This window comes from Podarcis muralis, chromosome 5 (genome assembly GCF_964188315.1).
Source record: "Podarcis muralis chromosome 5, rPodMur119.hap1.1, whole genome shotgun sequence".
Lineage (NCBI taxonomy): Eukaryota > Metazoa > Chordata > Lepidosauria > Squamata > Lacertidae > Podarcis > Podarcis muralis.
In genome coordinates, this window is record NC_135659.1 from 20,151,184 (window position 1) to 20,167,774 (window position 16,591).

Here is a 16,591-nt window from a genome sequence, read left to right on the forward strand (position 1 = left end):
ACATCATGATTCACGTTATATTGCCAGGTCAAAAATTATGGAACCAATAACATGATATGGACTTCAAACCAGTTCTGGATGATATATTGCCCAGGCCTAGTTGAGACAGGCCCCCTCCCTGCTGAACTTCCGGCACCTATTGGATACTTTTTTGTTCTGGTAGGTATTTTAACCGAAGTCTGATTTTATAATTGTAATATTATCTGATTTTATATTTTTATCGTTTCTGTACTGTATTTCTTGTAAACCAGAACACCAGGCAGAGGGCCTTCTCAGTTGTGGAGCCCACCCTGTGGAACACCCTCCCACCAGATGCCAAGGAAATCAACAACTATTTGACTTTTAGAAGACATCTGAAGGCAGCCCTGTTTAAGGAAGTTTTTTATGTTGGATGTTTGATGTTTTTAACATCCAGTTGGAAGCCGCCCAGAGTGGCTGGGGAGGCTAGACCAGATGGGTGGGGAATAAGTAATAAATTATTATTATGATGATTTATTATTATTATCACACCACTTAGAGACAATTGTAGCTAAGTGGATTATAAATGGTTTAAATAAATAAAACAAACAAATATTGTTAAAAGCAAAACGCCACTCAGGTCAGCTTACTGATTATTAATAAACAAAACAAAAAACATATCATTGAAAGTCAAGCAGTCCAACTATGGTAAATCTCATTCAAATATGAGAAGCAACCTCACTGTCAGCTCCAGAACCAGAATGAGCAGCTGAAATAAAATAGAACCAGCACTGTCTAGACTGATGCTGCACAGAGAACCCCGGCAAGCAAAGCAAGGACAAAAACACTCTATCACCACCCACCCCTTGTCCAGTCAGGTCTCAGTAATACATGGCAGGTCAGCCGTCATTCAGGAACAAATCCTGAAGGGCTGTAATTTGTTCACTGAGTGAGTTAGCATTCAACAGCACCATTTTAAGGCCAGAAAGGCTCACCAAAGTACCCAAGATCCCAACAGTTCCCAAAGAGACTTGAAGATGAAGTGACTGGCATTCCACCCTCCCACACCTTCTAATTTAGATGCCCTACTTGGATCCTCCCAAAATATATCCCTGCTATCTCCCCAACCACTTTCCAACTTCTCACCACAAGACCTTCATAAGGCCACTGAAAGAGAACAGTAAAGCAGAGAAAATAAATAGATGTATAATTAGGTATACATAACAAGTCTGTTAAAAGAAGAAACAACTATTAAGGAGTTCAGAGGCTTCCACAGAAACTCCACCACCTGCCCATCTCAAAAAAGCAGGAAGATCAAAACATTCTGATTTCAATACCATCTCATCCCCACATTCATCAGGACCAAATATCAGGTCCAGCTCCGAGGGCCTTCTGGCGGTTCCCTCACTGAGAGAAATGAGGTTACAGGGAACCAGGCAGAGGGCCTTCTCGGTAGTGGCGCCCTCCCTGTGGAACGCCCTCCCACCAGATGTCAAGGAAATAAACAACTATCTGACTTTTAGAAGGCATCTGAAGGCAGCCTTGTTTAGGGAAGTTTGTAACGTTTGATGTTCTATTGCATTGATGATGATGATGATGATGATGATATTCTGTTGTTGTTATTATTATTATCATTATCATTATCAACAACAACAACTGAAGAAAAAAGGGGGCACCTGTCTCTTTAGGGCCAACCCAGTGTGGGGGACACATCTCAGTAGCATGCCTCCAGGGAAGAACAGTTTGTGTAGCTACGAGGGGGAGGGCAAAGATGAAATTTACTTTTGTGACACCCCTCTGGTGGCAATTGACCTCAACAGAATATAGTGTAAAACAAGAAGCTGGAATTTTACAGGTAGCACGTGTGAGGAATCCCTCCAGCAAAGGAGCTTTGCAAGAAGTTCTTTCTTGGTGGGAAACCACTTTGCAAGTTCTCTCGTCGTATACCTGATGCCTTCTTTCTCTCCCTCTTTAAACTCCCAAGGTTGGAGGTTTAAACAGGGAGCATCAGAAGACATGTAAAGCCCTTTGAAAGCCTCCCCATGCTCCCCATTTAAATCTCCAATAATTGAAGTTTAAGGGGGGAGTGTGGAAGAGACTTTCAAAGCTTCCCAAAGCATTTTGACAAGTGAGCAGTACAACCCACCTGCCAATTATACGATGGCATAATGATATCAAATGATTAAATGAAAGGTTAGTGGTTCTACCCACCTGTCAAATTTGTCTCAGGAGGCTGATCCTGATAAGGATCTGGCCCACGGAGCCAAAAAGTTTCCCCAGTCCTGTAATACACCCATACCCACAACTGGAGAGAATTCAGCCAGGAGTTCCCAGTACCTCTCTCAGGGGTGTGGCTACTTCCTGGGTCAATATTGCATCGGCCTTGCATCTCTGCAATAGGTGAATAAACATTCTCTCCTAGCAAACTGCCCTCCACTTTACCCAGTTAGGAATGGAATTGTGATTTCTGGGAAAGAGTGATGCTTCTAGCATTTTTGTATACCAATTAGATGTAGTCTCACAATAATGCCACTGCCTTCGTAATGGCTCTGGGATAAGTACTGTTGAAGTACTCCCTGACAGAGTAGGACATGGGTGGGCAAACTAAGGCCCGGGGGCCAGATCCGGCCCAATCGCCTTCTAAATCTGGCCCGTGGACAGTCCGTGGACAGCGTGTTTTTACATGAGTAGAATGTGTCCTTTTATTTAAAGTGCATCTCTGGGTTATTTGTGGGGCCTGCCTGGTGTTTTTACATGAGTAGAATGTGTCCTTTTATTTAAAATGCATCTCTGGGTTATTTGTGGGGCATAGGAATTCGTTCATTCCCCCGCCCAAAAAAAATATAGTCCGGCCCCCCACAAGGTCTGAGGGACAGAGGACCAGCCCCCTGCTGAAAAATTTTGCTGACCCCTGGAGTAGGAGATGTATTTCACACTGTGGTTTAAGTTTTTGAGACAAACTTCAGTCCCTCCCCCACGTCCATGGCATCCATAAAGTGCCTGGGGGGGGGGGGGGAAGAGTTTAAGAATCACTGACTTACAGCCAGACAGGAGAGTCATAAGTCTCTCTGCCTGCCTCAGCCTTCCATTTGTAAAACAGAAACAGTTGCATGCTACTTCAGAGGCTTGTTGCAAGGACCGACGAGGAAAGGAAATGCTGTTTCCTGACACAAACTTTAGAGACAGGAAGGGCTGCAAATCCAAGTAATAAACATCCACGCTCCTTTCAACGCCATTTTATTAGAGGCAGCAAAAAAAGCTTAAGAGTTTACAAGCAATGCAAAACATTTGTTTGTTTGTTTTGTTGTTGTGGTAAACTGCAGATCTTGTAAAGTGATCCCAGAATGGTCTGAAATCTGGATAAATTATGCAGTCCACAACAGTTTGCCAACGGAAGGAGACAAATAACTGCAGTCCAACGTCAGAAAGGTACCAAATAAGTTACTATAGGAAATTCACTTGTGCCAGTCAGAGTCAACAGGGGGTGAAACATCAACAGGTGACAAGACCTGCAAGCTAGATTGTTCATGCAAATAAGGTAAAAGACAAATATATCTGTATATAAATAGATCGAGAGAGGCAGCACTCTGCTACATTAAGAGATAATTGAGGGGGAAAACACACAGATAACGGGAATGCTGTGAAGTGAACATCATGTACTTGCATTTTTATAAGGCAGATGGCAAGGTTCGGCGGAGATGTGTACAAAAAGGTACCGAATCGTACACATATAATAAAAGAGAAAGTAAATAAACAGGGCAACATGACTTGGGCAAGAGAAAGGGAAAAGGTTTCCAGGTTTCTCAGAAGCCGGTAAGTTTATAGGAAAGCCAGAGCAGCAGTGTAATTACATATGTAAAAGATTTAAATTGGAGGACAAAGATGGAAAATGCAGTTTAACGATGGTACGGTATATTAGCCTTGAAGTAAGAAGGAAGAGCAGGTGATCAATACTGAAAGGGAAATATGACGTGCCAGGAGATGAGAAGCGAGGAGAGGCAGAGAAGGGGGAAAGCCTTTATTGTTCACCTCATGAGCAGAGCCGTCTTTCCCATTGGTCTTAGTGGTGCGTTGCGCCAGGGCGCCGGCCTCTCAGGGGCGCCCTAGCGAGTGGGGCAGCTGTGCTGCTTTGCCAGAAGCCTCCCCTTTCCCTGCATGCCCGCCATCTGTGCACAGCTTCCCTCCCAAGCATCTGCATCTGCTAAAGATGGCCCTGCTCCCGGTTGTTGTCCTCCTGCTGCTTCCTGGAGAAAGGTGGCATGCAGCCTTCCCGGACTGCCTTCTCGGGCACCCCAACACCAGAGAGCATGTTTTCCTGCTTGATCGCCGCCACCACACCAGGGATCAGGGGGGTGGGGGACACAGATGACATTTTCCACTGCCCCCTCCCTTGTTTTGTATTTGCCGGGGGGGGCGCCAGAGGGATCTTTGCACTACGGCGCCAGATATGCTTAAGACGGCCCTGCTTATGAGTATAACAAGAGGGGAAAGAATGGATCCAAGGCCTCATCTAAATCGAAGGATAAAACAAAGAAGACATGAACAGTCACTTGTCCCTGATTTAACTCCTCCCTCTGAAATATACTTCTGTTTAAAATAAAGGTAAAGGTACCCCTGCCCGTTCGGGCCAGTCTTGACAGACTCTAGGGTTGTGCGCCCATCTCACTTAAGAGGCCGGCGGCCAGCGCTGTCCGGAGACACTTCCGGGTCACGTGGCCAGCGTGACAAAGCTGCATCTGGCAAGCCAGCGCAGCACACGGAATGCCGTTTACCTTCCCGCCAGTAAGCGGTCCCTATTTATCTACTTGCACCCGGGGGTGCTTTCGAACTGCTAGGTTGGCAGGCGCTGGGACCGAGCAGCGGGAGCGCACCCCGCCGCGGGGATTCGAACCGCCGACCTTTCGATTGGCAAGCCCTAGGCGCTGAGGCTTTTACCCATAGCGCCACCCGCGTCCCTTCTGTTTAAAATAATGCCCCCTATTTTCAAGTAGAGAACTGCTTTTAACTGGTTTGTAGAGTGACCCAAAATTGTGTAGTTCCACAGCACCAACAGGCACCATTGTCATACACAGGCGCGTTTTCCAAGAACAAGTCCATCCCACTCTGCGGCTCTTCAAATTGTGGAGTCGTCTTCTTCCTTGGCAATCACTCATAGCCGAGTAAGGTAACATGGTTTTAAAAGTGAGTCCGTAAGTGACTGTGGAGGCCAATTCTGGATCCACACATCTTCCACAGTGGGGACATAGGTTTCTGGGCATGAGTTGATCGTGGTGAGGGTTTGCCAAGCGTGCCTTCCTCTTAGCACGTTTCTCCCTTTCGTCCTGAATTTGAGTGTCTTCCAAACCCAAGACACCTTTGGTGAAGGCTGTTCTCCAACTGGTGCGCTCACAGACCAGTGGTTCCCAGTTGTCGGTGTTTATACTACATTTTTTAAAGATGTGCCATGAGAGAGTCTTTAAACCTCTTTCGTTGACCACCAGCACTATGCTTTCCATTTTTAAGTTCGGAATAGAGTAGTTGCTTTGGAAGACGATCATCAGGCATCCGCACAACATGACCAGTCCAACTAAGTTGATGTTGATGAATCATTGCTTTGACGCTGGTGACCTTTGCTTCTTCCAGTACACTGATATTAGTTCACCTGTCTTCCAAACCTGCAGCTCTTCAAATTGTGGAGTGGCAGGCAGTTCTCCATTGCAAATGATTTTCTAGATGATTCAAAGTGGATTCCCCTCTCCTTGCATCTGCCCCCACTTTTCCTCCTAGGTTCACCTTCTTTGCTTACCTCACCATGTTTTTTCTTGGCTGCTGAAAATGGACTCTGCCCACTTGAGGGCATGCATCACCAGAGGCAACCCTCCTTTATGTCCCAGACAAAAACACTTGCCACTTGCTTCCCCTCCAGTCATCTGGCAATGCAGGTTTGGATCTGCAATGGGCTCTCTGCTGCCAAACATCCATGGTAGGATGGAAACAGTCCTCACCGCAGAATCAAGTTGATCCTATGCTGTCAGCCAAGGTTACAGGGAGGATCAGCCAGGGTCTTCAAAGAGAGAGACTATTGCTCTAGGCTAACTGCTCTGAGGACAGTTTTTAAGACAGCATCTTAAAAAGCAGAGACATCACCTTGCCAACAAAGGTCCATATAGTTAAAGCTATGGTTTTCCCAGTGGTGCCTCGCAAGACGAAATTAATTCGTTCCGCAAGTCTCTTCGTCTTGCGAGTTTTTCGTCTTGCGATGCACGGTTTCCCATAGGAATGCATTGAAAATCAATTAATGCGTTCCTAGGGAAACCGCCTTCAGACCAGGTCCGGTGACAGTCTGTCCCCCGACCTCTTCTGAAGGCTGGGGGGGGGGGAGAGACAAGGGCTTTTCTTCCAACCCTCAGCATTTTAAAAAACCCTGGGACAGCGGAGGACGTCTCCACTGTCCGGGGCGATCTTAAAATGCTGACGGGCGGCATTTTAAAATTGCCCGGGACAGCGGAGGACTGGGAAGGCAGGCAGGGGGGACAAAGACTTTCGCCCCCGCCAGCCTTCAGAAGAGGTCCTGGACCTCTTCTGAAGGCTGGTGTGGGGCGAAAGTCTTTGCTCCCCCCCCCCCCGCCTGCCTTCAAAAGCCCTCCGGGACTGCGTTTCTCCGCTCTCCCGGGAAGGCAGGCAGGGGGGAGCAAAGACTTTTGCCCCCCGCTGGCCTTCAGAAGAGGTCCTGGACCTCTTCTGAAGGCTGGCGGGGGGCGAAAGTCTTTGCTCCCCCCGCCTGCCTTCAAAAGCTGTCCGGCCCAGGCTTCGCGGACCTCTCCGCAAGCAGCGGCAGCGCTGCCGCTGCTTGCAGACAGGTGCCAGCATGCCGAAGCCTGCGTGCGCTGAGATCAGTGCGCCCAGGCTTCCCACCCCACCTCCCGGCATCGGGGCATCGTCCCGATGGCGGGCGGCGGCGGAGGCGTTCCCCCCCCCGCCGCCCGGGATCGGGGCATCGTCCCGATGACGGGCGACGGAGGAGGCGTCCCCCCCCCCCGCCCGGGATCGGGGCATCATTCCGAAGCCCGGCGGCGGTGGGAGGAGGTGTCCCCGCCTCGCCGCCAGGCTTCGGAGGAGGTCCAAGGACAGCGGGGAAGGCTGATCGCCGAAGAATTGATGCTTTTGAATTATGGTGCTGGAGGAGACTCTTGAGATCAAACCTATCCATTCTTAAGGAAATCAGCCCTGAGTACTCACTGGAAGGACAGATCCTGAAGCTGAGGCTCCAATACTTTGGCCACCTCATGAGAAGAGAAGACTCCCTGGAAAAGACCCTGATGTTGGGAAAGATGGAGGGCACAAGGAGAAGGGGACGGCAGAGGACTAGATGGTTGGACAGTGTTCTTGAAGCTATCAACATGAGTCTGACCAAACTGCGGGAGGCCATGGAAGACAGGAGTGCCTGGCGTTCTCTGGTCCATGGAGTCACGAAGAGTTGGAAATGACTAAACGACTAAACAACAACAACAATAAACTGCTCTGAGGAACTTACTCATCATCTAATAAGGCATAGGGTCTGTGTGTAGCTCTCTCAGATCACTCTTCCAAACCCATCTGCTTCTATGCCAACCAACTAGCAGTACCAAAGGTATGTTAAAACGGCTTACAAAAGATAAGCTTGCACTCACTGCCGACACCTCCCTAATTATAGGAATTAAGCATTTAATTCTCAGTGTTGTCATTCTGAAAATGCAGCCCTACTCCTTGCAATGGTTAGTGATTCACTTCTAATTGACTCCTTAATTCAGTGCATTAGCACCGCACAACGGCCTTTAAAGACAGCATGCAAATGAAAAGAAAGAGTAAAGGTCCTCAATTTTTTGCATTTATAACAGCAGACTGGTAAGATGGACACAGGACAAGTGAGGAGCCTTCATTACTGGTTCCCTGCATCTGTGGAATAGGAAGGGATGAAATGAAGAAGCCAGGAAGCAGTAAATACAGGCCAAAATAATAATCAATACAATGTGCTGGGCTGTGGAAGAAACCATAATGTCTTTCTGTTACTAGGTCAAATGACTTTTGTCCTTCAGAGATGAACCCCAACTCTCCACAGTGCAAAAAGAAAAAAGAAACGGTTCCAAAATAGAGATTTTGGGAACCAATTTTTAGCACGCAAAATTAATCCACACAGACCTGTTTTGATAGACCTCAACTGGGTAGCAGTCAGAACAATTTCAGCAACTCCCAGGTTCCTATAACAGAGTCTTGCCCTGTTTGACAGTCACCATAAAACGCCTTTAAAAAGACTCTGCAACGGGCAGATCAGGAACATGAGGAAGTGATCATTGTTACAAGCTGCCCTGAAATCAGTGAATGAGACTGTTCAAAGAACTCGGGAACCAGGGTGCTGTCATAATAGCTAAATGGAACCCCCCCATGTGTCATGTTGAAAGGCAGTGCTAGGAACAAAACAGCCAGAGAAGCTCTTTCATGCCCTGCTTTTGAACTACAAAAGGCATTCTGCTGGTCACTGCTGGATGCAAAGTACAGGACCACTTGTACCCTACTATGATCCGTCAAGACTATCATTATATTCCTGTAACTGGCGGAGCTAGGCAAAATGTCACACTTTCTCTTCCCTGCTGCTCTGGCGGTTACTAGAGCTGTACAGCCAAGGAGCTCAATTTTATCAGTTAATTTTCACAATTTCCTCTCAGCATAGAACGTTTCCATGTACGCTGCATGTTATGTATGCGGGCATTGTAGACCGAAGCCAGGCTGAATCTCAGTCTTGGGTCATGCCTGAAACCACCTGCACTTCCGTACACATCCTGGGAATTGCTGCTACAATGCTTGGATTGGCTGTTATGCGAAGACCATCTAACACTGGTCCTGAAAGACCTACGTTGGCTCCCAGAACGTTTCAAAGCACAATTCAAAGTGTTGGTGCTGATCTTTAAAGCCCTAAACGGCCTCGGCCCAGTACACCTAAAGGAGCGTCTCCACCCCCATCATTCAGCCCAGACACTGAAGTCCAGCTCCGAGGGCCTTCTGATGGTTCCCTCCCTGCGAGAAATTAGGTTACAGGGAACCAGGCAGAGGGCCTTCTCAGTAGTGGTGCCTGCCCTGTGGAACGCCCTCCCATCAGATGTCAAGGAAATAAGCAACTATCTGACTTTTAGAAGACATCTAAAGGCAGCCCTGTTTAGGGAAATTTTTAATGTTTGATATTTTATGGTATTTTTTATATTCTGTTGGGAGCTGCCTAGAGTGGCTGGAGAAACCCAGCCAGATGGGAGGGGTATAATTAATTTTGTTGTTGTTGTTGTTGTTGTTGTTGTTATACGAAGAAGCATTTGAAACTATGCACAGGAACTTTCAGCCTAAAGTGGTTCAGTCCAGGATTCTACCTCTCAGCCTAAAGTGGTTCAGTCCAGGATTCTACCTCCTCAGCCTGTACAGTATGTACTGCAAAGCTCAGTGCAGAAACATTAATTTCACATGCATATGCAGTTTCATGACACTGTGCTATTTTGGAGTTATTTTGGAGGAGAGCATGAGAATTATTACGAGGATCTAGGGTAGAGGTCCGTACAGATTACAAGAACACCCTGGGCTAATGTGTTTTTAAAAAATCATATGTTTTGTAAACAGTCTCAATCCAGAATAAGTTTGGTGCATTGAAGTACTAAGGGATTAGTGCTTTGGGAATACAGGATTGTTGCTAGTTTTCTTCAGAGAATTTCTTGCAAAAGTGGGATATAAAGTCTAATAATAATACAAATCAGAAAATCAGAGATTACGGAATAATCTCGGAAAAGTTCTTCAAAAGTAGTGCCTGAAAGCAGAGACAATATGCGTACATATGTAACCCCCCTTTTTTAAAATAAAAACATTTTAAAAACAAAAACAAAAAACTAGTGTCTGTGAGAAGCTACCCTGAACCTCCATCGTATGAGCATCATTGGCTGGCTGGGGGTTTCTTGTTAATGCAGGTTTCCAAACTGGCAATAAATAAAATGCGCATATGAAACAGATATTCACTTATCAACAGTACAGTGGTATCTCGGGTTACAGACGCTTCAGGTTACAGACTCCGCTAACCCAGAAATAGTACCTTGGGTTAAGAACTTTGCTTCAGGATGGGAACAGAAATTGTGCACCGGCGGCGCGGCAGTAGCAGGAGGCCCCATTAGCTAAAGTGGTACCTCAGGTTAAGAACAGTTTCGGCTTAAGAACGGACCTCCAGAACGAATTAAGTACGTAACCAGAGGTACCACTGTACTGCAATTTATACTGCAGACTGTATTTTACTCTCTGAACTACCCCGAGTTCTTACGATGAAGGTTGGTGTTAGGTGAGGCCAAAGCATAAATAAAGAGGGAGAGTTAGAAAGTAATGGTAACTTAGCGAGTAAGCTAGAGTTATGCAACAGTTACTAAGCAGTGGACTGGAGAATGCGTCAAAAAGGAGGATGCTGGTGTCTGTTTTGAATCCAGTGCTGTAGCTATGGGTAAAGTCAAAACTTATTGTATTGTAAATAAACCATACAATGGTACAGTGGTACCTCAGGTTACATACACTTCAGGTTACATACGCTTCAGGTTACAGACTCCGCTAACCCAGAAATATTACCTCAGTTTAAGAACTTTGCTTCAGGATGAGAACAGAAATCGCACAGCGGCGGTGCGGTGGCAACGGGAGGCCCCATTAGCTAAAGTGGTACCTCAGGTTAAGAACAGTTTCAGGTTAAGAACGGACCTCCGGAACGAATTAAGTTCTTAAACCGAGGTACCACTGTATCTCAGTTTTCGAATGTAATCTGTTCTGGAAGATGGTTCCGAGTTCTGAAATGGTCGAAAATCGAAAACTCAACAGCTGACAGCCAGGCCTCAGGACCTTGCACTCAGCAGAAGCCGCGTTTCATGTTTGACTTCCGAGGCGTGTTCAAAAACTGAAGCATTGACTTCCGGGTTTACGGCATTCGAAAACTGAAATATTCATCAACAGAGACGTTCAAAAACCGATGTACCACTGCAGTGCTTTTTTTCTTTAAAAAAAATGTTTAGGGGTACTCTCATTTTCCTACTCATATTGAAATACTGCCCCTCAATATGGCTGTAACTTAGATTCACAAAATGTTTAGGGGTATGTGTACCACTTCGTACCCCTCAGGAAAAAAGCACTGTACCACTGTATATCAAACAACTGCCACAGTGTCTGCTGTGCCTCATTTTTCCCAAACCCTGGGTGAAGCACACCTGGAACCACCAGAATCTCATGCTGCTGTGGAGATTGAGGTGGCGTGTAATAATAATAGATTATCTTCCTTTCCGCTGGTTTCATAATGAAACGACATAATGAGACCAGCAGAAAGGAAGATTAAGCCAGGTAACAATAAACCCCACGGCATTAAAATCACAGTAGTGGCAATAAAACATCACTGTTTAACTAAAAGCTCAGGAAAAACAATAGGTTTAAACAGGTGCCTAAAAGCATGTGAAGCTGTTGCCAGGTGAGGTTATCTAAGAAGGGAATATTATAAACAGGGCACTGTGGGAAAGGCCCTATCCATCCTCGCCAAAGGGAGGGACATATTTAGAAGTGACTAAACAGATTGTCTCTACAATCTGTAAAAAAAAAGTAGAGACATCACCTTGCCAACAAAGGTTCGTATAGTAAAAGCTATGTTTTTCCCAGTAGTGATGTATGGAAGTGAGAGCTGGACCATAAAGAAGGCTGATTGCCGAAGAATTGATGCTTTTGAATTATGGTGCTGGAGGAGACTCTTGAGAGTCCCATGGACTGCAAGAAGATCAAACCTATCCATTCTTAAGGAAATCAGCCCTGAATGCTCACTGGAAGGACAGATCCTGAAGCTGAGGCTCCAATACTTTGGCCACCTCATGAGAAGAGAAGACTCCCTGGAAAAGACCCTGATGTTGGGAAAGATGGAGGGCACAAGGAGAAGGGGACGGCAGAGGACGAGATGGTTGGACAGTGTTCTCAAAGCTACCAGCATGAGTTTGACCAAACTGCGGGAGTCAGTGGAAGACAGGAATGCCTGGCGTTCTCTGGTCCATGGGGTCACGAAGACTCGGACACGACTAAACAACAACAAACAGATTGTCTCTAAATTTATGGAGGTTTATGTAGGGACAGTTATATATTACAGCTATGTGCCTCAGTTCCATGATTCTAATGAGATCTAAGCAAATAAGCTCCCATGTATCATGCCAGTAATTGACATTGTGATCCCAAATATTAACTTCAAGTAATACAAAATGTTCACTTTTAACCACTGCGTGTAGCCCTTTGGAATACACAGCCTATGCAAAAGAGAGAGGATGAGAAAGGAGAAGTCCGTTTCTGTTTTAAAAAGCAGCTAAATGAAAAACCATTTCCGTATGGAGGGATCTGGCAAATGTCTAGACTTTTCTTCTTCATCCAAAAAAATTAAGCCATTACTGCTAGTAGAAAGAGCCATTTTTCATACGTAGTGAGGATTAAGCCAAAGAGAAATATTAAAGAGCTTATGATCATTTCCACTGAACATAATGGGATTGGATAATTTATATTTTCCATCTCATCAGAATTCTTTTATTATGAACTCTAATATATCACCATTATTCAGCCCTTAATGGATTCCAACTATCATCTGGGGAGTTGCCTTGTACTGCAGGAAAGTTGAACAATCGACTAGGCAGCCAAAACGGCATGTCTTAAATTCCTTCAAGAGACTTATAAAGACATTGCATTGTGCTCGTCCCTCAAAAGCTGGAAAGTCAGCAAGCTATTTTAACTAATAAAATGTCAATCAATGGAACCGGCAGCATTTCCTTCTGTTGGTATCCTTCTGGCGATATCATTGTATTGGGGAGAATGCCAGAGTTTCCAGCATCAGAAAAGCAGGGAAAGCACAGGCACCAGAAATTAAAACAAAACAGGAAGTGACGAAAGCTATTCTTTGCTAGGGATGAGCGACTCTTTCAATTTTGGTTTCTATCCATTTCCTGCTCTTCCTTCCCTTAGTTCCGTTCACCACATCTCAACGCTAGTTTGCAAAATATTTTTAAAGTCCTCATGAGACCTCATTAGCATTTTACAGCAAATTTCTCCCATTTTGTATGCAATATACATATTTTTGCAAGCAATTTTCCCTAACTTGATTTTTTAAAAATAATAATAATAATACATGCATTTCATGCACACTTTAATGTAGTATCTGGCTGAAGAACCGCAGTGCAAAATTCAGAGAAGTGTGACTTTTGAAGGATGACGGTGTTTTGTTTTACATATTGTTTGGGAAAGGTAGATTAATTAGGTAGATTTGTCTTTAAATATGAACTGAATCAAATTCCTCCCCAATCATTATTCCTCACTGGGTTTTTTTTTTCTTTTCGTTTTTTTCCCTTTGCAAGAACTATTCAAGTTCTCTGCTTGCACAAGTGGTTGCCTAGATTCACCAACACATCTCACCTTGCCAATAATAACTAGGGCTCTGCAAATGTAGCTGAGCACCTTCATTCCTGCCTTGAAATAACTGATAAAATACAGGATATAAATGTTTTCAAACATACAACCACGCCATAAGCCTCACAGGGCTCTGAGAGCAAAAGCCCAACAGCACATTTCTTGAATGACACAGGAATAACAAGTGTATACAGAGAGAAAAAACTGGTGTAATGCTTAATCAGCAACATGAAAAATTGACTTTAATGGCAGCCGAAACTATAGTTACTAGTAATTTTGTACTATGCACTGTGTAGATACCCACCTCTGGTGACCAAGCCACTAATTAATAAGCTCAGTAGAATAAATAAGTTAACTGAGTTTTAATTTAGCAGAAACAACTGAATGCACAGGCATTAAATGGACCATCATAATAATATCAGACCATTAAAAAAAAAGAAAGGTCCAGCAAGCCAAGATTCAATGCTGTAAGGCACATTTTAATGAATGTTTTTAGCCGCTGTAAAAACTTGCAGAAGATTCATTGAGATCTTTTTTTAAATAAAAAAACCCCAAATGTGCCTGCAGATACAGTAAAAAAAGAAGTTGGTTGTTCTTTTATTTTAAGGCAGCAGTCAAAATGACCTTTTGATTCAAACGTTGCTAGCTTACACCTTGCAAAATCTAGGTCAGGTTTCCAGATAAAAAGCATATATAATAATTTCTGCATGCCTTTATCCTGCAAGCTGAGACTGGTGGTACAAGATAAAATAAACTCCTCCTTAATCTTGCTTGGGACAGGATTTAATCATACCTGCATATAGGGGGAGGGGGGGTCCAAATTCCTTGAGCAAACTTGTGATTGACTTCTGTTTCTCATTTCTCTATCAAGGATGATCAACTACAGTCGTACCTTGGAAGCTGAATGGAATCCATTCCATTCAACTTCCAAAATGTTCAGAAACCAAAGCACGGCTTCTGATTGGCTGCAGGAAGCTCCTGCAGCCAATCGGAAGCTGCGAATGTTCGCAAACCGGAACACTCACTTCCGGGTTTGCAGATTCAGGTGGATAGCCGTGTTGATCTGTCATAGTCATAATAAATAACAAGACGAAAGATGAAAAATAATTCCAGTGGCACCTTTAAGATCAACTAAATAAAAGCTTTCAAGGTATGAGCTTTCGTTTATAATACACACTTTGTCAGATACTCTGAAGCAGAGGTCTCTTCAACCCTATAACTGTTGATGACTGTTATGGCAGTTGGTTCCACAGGGAAGGGCAGGGGATTTTTAAAGGGATAAATGACCAAAATTAGCTTTAGTGTGTATAATGGGACATGAATCCAATATCTCTGTTCAGACCAGGTCTCTCCATAGTTTTTAGTTTGGTAATGAGTTGTAATTCAGCAACTTCTCTTTCAAGTGTTTGTGGCGCTTAGGAGCCAAAATGTTCAAGTACCAAGGCATTTGGGACCCAAGGTACGACTGTATGCGCCAGATCTGGGACTGAGACAGTATCCATCTGGGCTAGGACGATCCTCATGAGAGCCAGTGTGGTGTAGTGGTTAAGAGCGGTAAACTCATAATCTGCTGAACCAGGTTCGCTTCCCCGCTCCTCCACATGCAGCTGCTGGGTGACCTTGGCTGGTCACACTTCTCTGAAGTCTCTCAGCCCCACTCACCTCACAGAGTGTTTGTTGTGGGGGGGGGAGAGAATGTTAGCCGCTTTGAGACTCCTTTGGGTAGTGATAAAGCAGGATATCAAATCCAAACTCCTCCTCTTCTTCTTCTTCTTCTTCTCACAGAGATATTTTGAAAGACAAAATGTTGCCACTGTATTCCCTATGAAGAAGCCAACCAGAGTCATAGCTGGTTTTTACTTCAACAGTGGTGGCAGGACAGTGTCCTCCATGGGTCTGTGAACAACTGGCCAGCAGAAGGTGTGCAGGGCAACATGTATATGGCATCCACCGTACTTCCTTCCAGTGCCATCCATCTTGTAGTCTGCCCAAATTAGACTTCTAAGTAGTCGTGGTACCAGCCAGGGGCATAGCATGAGGAATGCCAGGGGGAGTCGTAACCCCGGGCACATGATTTTAAGGTGGCACGAGCCTGCCGCCAGGCGTCTCTGAGCCCCAGAGCCTGGCCAGGCCTTACCACTGTGCCCCTGGCCCCCTTGCTGAATGGCCGCCTGGCCAAGGTTGGAGAAATGTGTCCACCAAGGGCTACATCAGCCAGCTGGGCTCCCCCTTGCATGGGCAGGCAGGCAGCACAACGCAGCCTGGTGAACCTTCTGTGCCCCACGCCCGCCCGGCAGTGAGTGTTAGCCTGGTGCGGCAGGTTTTGTTCACAATCCGTGCCCAGCCACTGGTCCCACCTGGGGCACCAACCAAGGACACAACTGGTGCCAGGACATATCATATGCAAATACAATAGTCTGCTTTAAGCTTGCTGGTTGAATCTGGGCCTGTTTTCTCAGCCTTTCCTCAATGGTGCTACTTTCTGTGATACATCAGGATACAACAACTATGCAAGACACGCCAGCTGGGCCAGGGCAGCAACAAACATTGTTGCTGAGGAACTAGTTGAGGGTGGCCTCAAAGAATGCAGGAGCTGCCCCTCACTGCATTCACATGGGAACATTTTTGCTGAGAAATGTAGTGGTTTTGAGACAGCCACAGAAACCTCTCTAGAGCCCTCCTCCCTTCACTGCCTTTTTCCTTTCTCGAGAACTGTTCACTGCCCATTTTAGCAGCTCTTTTGATAACATTTTTAAACAGTGACTTCTTCATGCGGACTACATTATTCTGGCCATTCATAGAATGATGCAACGTAGACAACCAGATTTGACTACATTGGTTACTTCACAAAGCCAACTGAGGTTGAGGGCAAGGCCTTTTGCCCTCACTCTGAATAGGTGAACACTTGGCTAAAAGAGGAGACTTTTGACAAAGACCAAATGTGGTCAGAAAAAGCATCCAACTCCCAATTTTGGCTTAGCTAGTCCTAACAGACAACACTGTTAAACTGAGGTTATTTTTTTAATATAATATCACCATTTAACCACTCAATATTTTTGTCAATTGTCTTCCTTAGGCAGTTGGAGGATTTTTCTTTTGATTCTGGAAGTATATTGATGAATAATAAATTACACCATAGGAACGAAACTCTAGACAAATCGAGTGGCACAATGGTGTTAAGTCTAGCAGCACAAAA

The 16,591-nt window shown here is 45.1% G+C and overlaps 1 protein-coding gene across 8 annotated transcripts in view; it reads right to left on the reverse strand.

Moving 5' to 3' along the window:
• KCNT2 (potassium sodium-activated channel subfamily T member 2) overlaps positions 1 to 16,591 on the reverse strand; it is a 224,314-nt gene that overhangs the window by 164,429 nt on the left and 43,294 nt on the right. The gene's annotated exons all lie outside the window — the stretch shown is intronic.